The 6,869-nt window shown below is 43.0% G+C and overlaps 1 protein-coding gene across 4 annotated transcripts in view; it reads left to right on the forward strand.

Moving 5' to 3' along the window:
* Window positions 1–6,869, forward strand: part of UPK1B (uroplakin 1B) — a 45,058-nt gene that overhangs the window by 2,631 nt on the left and 35,558 nt on the right. The window contains exon 2 of one of the 4 annotated variants that reach the window (XM_019629181.1): window positions 129–310. The exons of 2 other annotated variants lie outside the window; for them this stretch is intronic. The gene's annotated coding sequence lies outside the window, so the exon portion shown is untranslated. Of the gene's footprint in view, window positions 1–128; window positions 311–1,243; window positions 1,548–6,869 lie in introns of those variants that run through there. One more of the 4 variants, XM_019629179.1, reaches the window with a different exon arrangement.

Consider the following 6,869-nt stretch of genomic DNA (forward strand, 5'->3'; position numbering starts at 1 on the left):
AACACTTTGAGGTGAGCTGCACTCTTTCAGCCAGGGACAATATCGTTTCTGAAGTGGATAGCTGCTTCTCTGCCCTCTACCAATCCCACTTTTTAAAACTCACTGTATTCCATTTGCATTCTTTCTAGCCCTGCCAGTTAAAAAAATGAAAAGAAAAATCTAATACATATGAGGGAAGTGCTACTTTGAAATAACACAAGAAAGTTTCAGTAGACCCCATATTTGGGATCTCAAACGGAGGGAAGAAAGGAAGATACATCAGACTATCAGGAGTCAGTCTCTATCCAGAGATTGCTTCAAGCCCCAAATCGTGAGTTAGGAGGTTTGTCTTTTTAGGTTCTACCTTCTCCTTGGGTCACTTTCCTTCTCATGGGGTCTTCCCTCTCTCTTTGGAAATATGAGGATGGAATCTGATTACATCATTCACAATGAGGCATTGACATCGATGGCCCATGAGACTCAATGTGCCTCTTTTATGTATAGTATCTGAATTCTAATCAGAAACAGCATAGAGTGATTCTCTAGCTGTGAGATTTTGTCAGTTAGGGTGAAGAGTGAAGAAATTTTTGAATGGAGGGTGAGAGAAGGCTCTCTCCTTTCCAGCTTTGTTATGTGCCTACCCCTGAGGCTTAACTTGTAAGGGGAAAGGGCAGGGTGCTGGGAGTTTCTCTTAACTTTAAAGAAATACAAAGGGAGATAATATCTCCCTACCTTAAAAAGAAAAATGATTAGCATCAAATTCAACATAAGGCTGGCTTAAGAGTCAGGAGATCAGAACTCGAATTTTGACTCTGAAACGACACATGACAAATGGTCTTGAGCAAGTCACTGCCCCTCTTGGAGCCTTACTTTCCTCATCTGTACAATGAAGGGGCTGACTACCAAGCCTCTAAGTGCCCAGTCAGAGCTGATATTCTATCATGATATGAATGGGCACATGGCCAATAATGGCACTAGGATAAAAAACACCTTAATTTCTCCCTAATCACATACCTTTCTAGTAAGACAAAAACTACCAAGAGTGTAGTCATTGACTTTTAGGTGTGCTCATCAATTAATTTGAAAGTCTATAAATTGTTTCATTAGGGCAATTATTTGTCAAATTGGCTTTTTTTTTTTCATGTACAGCAACCTATTCCTTTGTGGGTTCAGAATAACTCATTAAACAAATTTGGGTAAAGAAAAGAGGTAACAAAACACCAGGCTGGATTGCCATGGAAGAGGGTAACAGGGGAGAAAAGCCACACACACACATAACCACCAAACAGGAAGTGATTTGAGCTCCCCTGAAGAGCTGTTTGCTTAAGGCAGAAAGAAGTCACATAGAAAAGAAAGGATAATTTTGAGCAAGGGCTCTTGGGGAAAGAGGTTTTTCAGATGAGCTTCGGAAGATGGTAAAGAGTTCAATAGGCAGAAATGAGAGAAGGGATCCCAAAAGGAAAGACAACCTGAGCACAACCTGGACACATGACCAGGGCACTCAGGGGAGCAGAGGAAACTAAGCAGCAGGACATTTGAAACTTGGTTGGTACTGTCTTGAATACAAGGTAAGGAGCTTGTGCTTTATCTCTTAGGTTTTCCAAACTCTCTTCCACAGACTAGAAGGAGAATGAAATGGTAGGGTCTGGACAAATACTGTAGATACAGGCAAAGGAAAGGCATTGGTCTGTCTCCAAGCGCTTAAAGGTCCAAAAGTTTTCAAATTCAAGGGAGGAGAACAAGAGAAATCTGGATTTGAAGAAACTGATCAGCAGGAGAGAATGGGTGGCCACTGGAGTCATCTGGCAATAGGAAGTTGGAGTCTGTGGCAGAGCTTGTGGGTATAGTGGGAGCTGTGTAGGGCTCTCCTTTGAACGGAAGCCATAGGGAGCTTTTGTAGGTGTTTAAGCAGGGGAGTGATACAAAATCAGAGCTGTGTGTTACAACAGTGGATCTCAAGACTGATTAAGTGGCTGGCACTTAGAGGGCATGTTTATCTTTGCAGAACACCACAAAGTGTTGATATATTAAATTTGAAATAATTAAGTAGATCATTTTGGCCTAAATTCATACTGTAAACTAGATTCTTGCTAGAGAGGTAGTAGCAAGCACCAAAGGTTTAAGAAACATTTGTGAGACGAAAATCCTTAACATGACAGATTTTAATCATCAGTTTTTCTTCAAATTAGGAAATGATTGCAATTATTCAATTCCAGCATCAAAACATGTTGCCCCAGTAGGAGGAACACCTGTGCTCTGTAGGATCATTTGAGAACCTCTGCTATAGAAGTTCGCTCTGGAAGCACTGTGTGGAATGGAAACAGAAACTGTTGAATTCACCAGAGTTAGGGACTGGCAGTGGGAATTGAAAGGAAAAGGTAAAATGGTCTTAGGAAACATCCAGAAATGATCACTTACTTCAAAGAATTGGTTCCCATGGTTGCTAGGGGCTGGCAAAATCCAGCAGCCTGAAAATCCCAGTAAGAAGTTGATGTTGCAGCCTTGAGTCTGAAGCTATGTAATATCAATTTACACATTTCGACCAAGGTTTTCCAACTTTGCTCTTGAGTATCTTCCAACTTGTTAGGTCATTGCCTTCTGAGCTCAGTAATTTGCCTACGGGTTTCTTTACTGTTAATTCCGGATTAGTAGTTTCCAACCACTGCGAGGCTAGCCAGGTTGTTAGGAAGTTTAGACCTGATAAAGGGAAGCTCTGGGAGGCCCAGATTCCCTACTCTTACTGCAGTCAAATTTGATCTGTTTTTATATATTGGAGTTCCATATTGAAATTATATTTCTTTGAAAATATGACTGTGTTTTAAAACAAAATTAAATCATTAGTTTTAGGTGCCTTCACCATTCACTAGTCTATTAGCTCTGGCCTGTTTGCCTCAAGTAACTGAGGCAAAAGTAAAGAAAATTAATATTGCTTGGGTAACTAATATTGTGTTAGAACTTCACATATAGTCTCATTTTATTTTCACAATAGCCCTTTAAGTATTACAAAACTCATTTAGAGATAAAGCTCAACAAGATTAAGTAACTACCCGAGGTCACAAAACTGCTAAGTGGTGAAGCTAAGGTGCAAACCACGTCTGCCCAAAGCCCACGTTCTTTCTACTTCACCATACTCTCTAACCCAGCGGTTCTCAACCCCTTTGGGGGTCAAACGACCCTTTCACAGGGGTCGCCTAAGACCATCGGAAAACAAAAAGATACTTACCTGATGATTCATAACAGTAGCAAAATTACAGTTATAGAGTAGCAACGAAAATAATTTTATGGTTGGGGGTCACCACAACATGAGGAACTGTATTAAGGGGTCGCGGCATTAGGAAGGTTGAGAACCGCTGCAATCTGTTCCGCTATAAAGATCTAGGCAAATAATTCACTCATATTCATTCATTCATTCATTCAAATATACACTTTTTAAATTTTATCTGCCCTTTTATTTAGCAAAATAACTTATTGAGTGCCTATTATGTGTCAAGCACTGTCACCTTGGACCTAGAAAGGCAAATAAATGAGGGTTCCAGTGTTTTCTCCTTCTTTGGAGACTCTTGCAGTAAAGCACAGAAGGCCTGCATAGGTTTGTTGATGGGGGAAGAAAGAAGGCACAAGGGGAGCAGAACAGAGTCCTTCCTGAGTAATTTCTGCATCAGAAAGAAAGCAGCCCTCGTACAAAGGAGAATCTCAAGGGCCATCTCTGCACCAGTTCACAGTCTGGAGCAGGGGCCCCAGAGAAGGCCAAAACCAGAGAGATGAGGCCCAGTGGGAGGTGTTAACTGTGCAGGAATGCTGGTGGAATGCACCCAGGGCCCTCCCATATGGACGTGCTGCCTGGTACCTGACTCTGGCCACCACCCAAGCACAACTGGGAAGCTTTGGTTCCTCTCCCCCGCAACCGAAAATATTCCCCCATGAATCCTTCTGTGCAAAATAAAAGGCACACGTGGGTAAGGCTTCCAGGCCTCTCCAGCAGAGCAGCCCCTGGGCAGGGAGCAGAAGGAATTTGCAAAGGGCTGCTTCACCCCAACCTAGGAGCCCCTGGCCGTGGGACCTGTCTCCTAGAACCTCCCTTCTAGGCCCCAAGGGTCACTGGTACATAAAACAAAACCATACCCAATATCCTCCACTTCCTAAATATCCCCATGGTTATTATTCATAATTTCATGTGTTTGTAAACACTTTCAGTGTTTGCCAACCACTTCTGCATCTTTTATTTTAGTGGTCATAGCAACCCCATGAAACAAGTTGGGGTTCACCCATTTTACAAATGTAGAAGGAGACGCTGAGTGGCGTTGCCCAGGGTTACACAGTAAGGACAGGCCTGACTGGGGCATTCTGCCAGGTCCAGTGTGCTCACCGTCAGACCACAGCCTCGAGACCACACCGTGAGCCAGTCACCAGAAGCCTATACTTGACTCCCTAACTGCCTTCCCTCCTGACTTTTGTGGCTTTTTGGGAGACTGCAACAAAAGTTTTAGGCCCTCTAGACACCGCCATCATCTAAAAACAAGTGGCTAAGGAGAGGCTATGAAATGTGGACTGTCACATTGATCTGCACATTCACACCTCTTACTTCCAAGAATTTCAGTCCCAAGGGGTAGATGAGAGAGCTGCAGATTTGGTATACATTGAGACAGGTTTTCTGGAAAAACATGTGGGTGCAGCCCTGGGTTTGGGGAAAATGTGTAAATATTAGTGCAGTGTCAAGGGGCTAAGGAGACAAGAACCTGGAGAAGTGAGTGAAGAGGCTCCCGGTGATTCTGACCTTGGCAAAGGCAGGGTCATCTGAGCAGGGAAAATGCGTCTGCTCTCTCTGCTCCAGGGGTTGGCAGAGAAGCGAGCCAGGTGTTTCTTTTCCTCCTGAAAGTATTAGCTATGAGGTACAACTTTATAAACTGCGGTGTTAAGTAAATGATCTGGAGCCAGGGAGACCTGGGTTTGAATCTCAGCTTTTGCATTTTCTAACCATGTGGACTTGGGCAAAGTAATTCATCTCTTTAAACCTCCTTGTCTCCATCTGCAAAATGACAAGAAAACAAATCCTTCCCCTAGATCCCCTAGGAAGAGGGCATCTCTGCTGACACATTTCACACTTCTGACCTCCAAAACTGTAAGAGGATACCTTTCATTGGTGTTGTTTTAAGCCACTAAGTTTCTGGTAATTTGTTACAGCAGCCATAGGAAACTAATAAAGATTTTGGTCAAAGTACCATCTCTCAGGTTTGTTGAGAGGATGAACCTAAGTGCCTACCATGTGCTGGGAACATCATAAGTGCTCATTAAATGACAGCTTTCATCAGCATTTTGAATTTTTGGAAGACAGGAGTGACTTTCTAAGTTGTTCTGTGCCACTGATGCCAAAGGCCTGAAGGAGGAGAGGAGAACATATGATGAAAAGGGAGAGAAATCTAGTGGCCAGCAACTTCAGACTTGTCCATCCATCTGTGCCAGCCATCCATAGAGCAACCCACAGCCAGGCTGCCTCCTGGCCTTTCCTACCACGTGTTTGTCTAGGTTTCTTCAGTTCACTTTTCCTTTTGCTCAAACCCCATCTACCTCTTTCCTTCTTTTCTCCTACTTTTGTCTGCATTTTTCCCACCCTGATTCTGACTTGCAGGTCTCCCACAGAAGATTCATTTGTCTACCCCTGCTTTTTAAAATCCTGTGTCATAGAGTTGTCTTTGGGAAAGTATGTATTTTATAGGACTCAATGGAGTCACTGGGGCCAAGCCCCTTTTCAGGGTTCCTTCAGCTCATTTCTGGACCAATAAAGACCCTCTTTGGGGGCCTACCTACCTTCTTCCTTTTGTCTATGGCCCTATCTCCCTCTTTATTCTATAACGTACAGTCAGTCATTGTTGCATTGAATCCATGTTGTTGTAATCACACTTTAAGTTCCATGAAAGAACAAATTGTGTTTTGTCTGTTCTTTAGGTCCAACTGATCACCACAAATGGGCTGGTACCTGACAAATCGGTGCATAGTCTGTAGTGGTTGATCATGGAACTGCATTTGGCCTCTCCAGATTTTTGCCCTTTACTCTCTATATTTGTGTTGTCTGAACTTCTACCTTTCACGGTCTATTTATTTGTGTTTCAAGTTTAAATGGTAACTCAACTGGTCAGGAGTAATGTGTGTGCATACCAGTAATGAACTTTACAATGTGACTGACCCAGCTACGTGAGTAAGGTTCCCCTTGGGAGAGCTTGTGCATTAACTCATTCAGGGCACTCGGGTTCCTCTCAGCCTAGTGTATAACAATCTCTGGAATGAATGACATATCTAAGCATGAAATGACATTTCTAAGCAGAAACTACACTTAGGGACCTTGTCACAATGGCCCAGATTCTTCTATTCATTCAGCACACATTGAAGGAGGACCCACTAGGTGCCCAACTCTGGGCCAAAAACACTTAGAAATGTTAACTCCTTCAATTCCCACGGCTACTCAAGTGAACAGGAAAGGGAAAATATTTAGAGATGTTTAAGATTACTTGGAAGGTAATATAATATTTATATTAGAGTGTAACAATGAAGTTAAAATTTAGCAAGGTCTGAGTCAAACAGAAGGCTTCCTCCCACTGATCCCCACACAAACCCAGACTACAGCCAAACTGGCTAGTTTGTTATCTCATGGGCTCCTGGCTTTATCAGCACTGTAGTCCCTGATATTTCTTTTCCCTTCACCTTGCTTTCCTCCCACACCCACCCACCCCTTGTCTACTTATCAGAACCATACATATTCTGCAAGGCTTACATTTTCCCTCCTCAGAAGCCCCTATCAGCGGTTCTCAACCTTCCTAATGCCGTGACCCCTTAATACAGTTCCTCATGTTGTGGTGACCCCCAACCATAAAATTATTTTCGTTGCTACTCTATAA

Source organism: Hipposideros armiger, unplaced genomic scaffold, assembly GCF_001890085.2.
Source record: "Hipposideros armiger isolate ML-2016 unplaced genomic scaffold, ASM189008v1 scaffold_829, whole genome shotgun sequence".
Taxonomy (NCBI): Eukaryota; Metazoa; Chordata; class Mammalia; order Chiroptera; family Hipposideridae; genus Hipposideros; species Hipposideros armiger.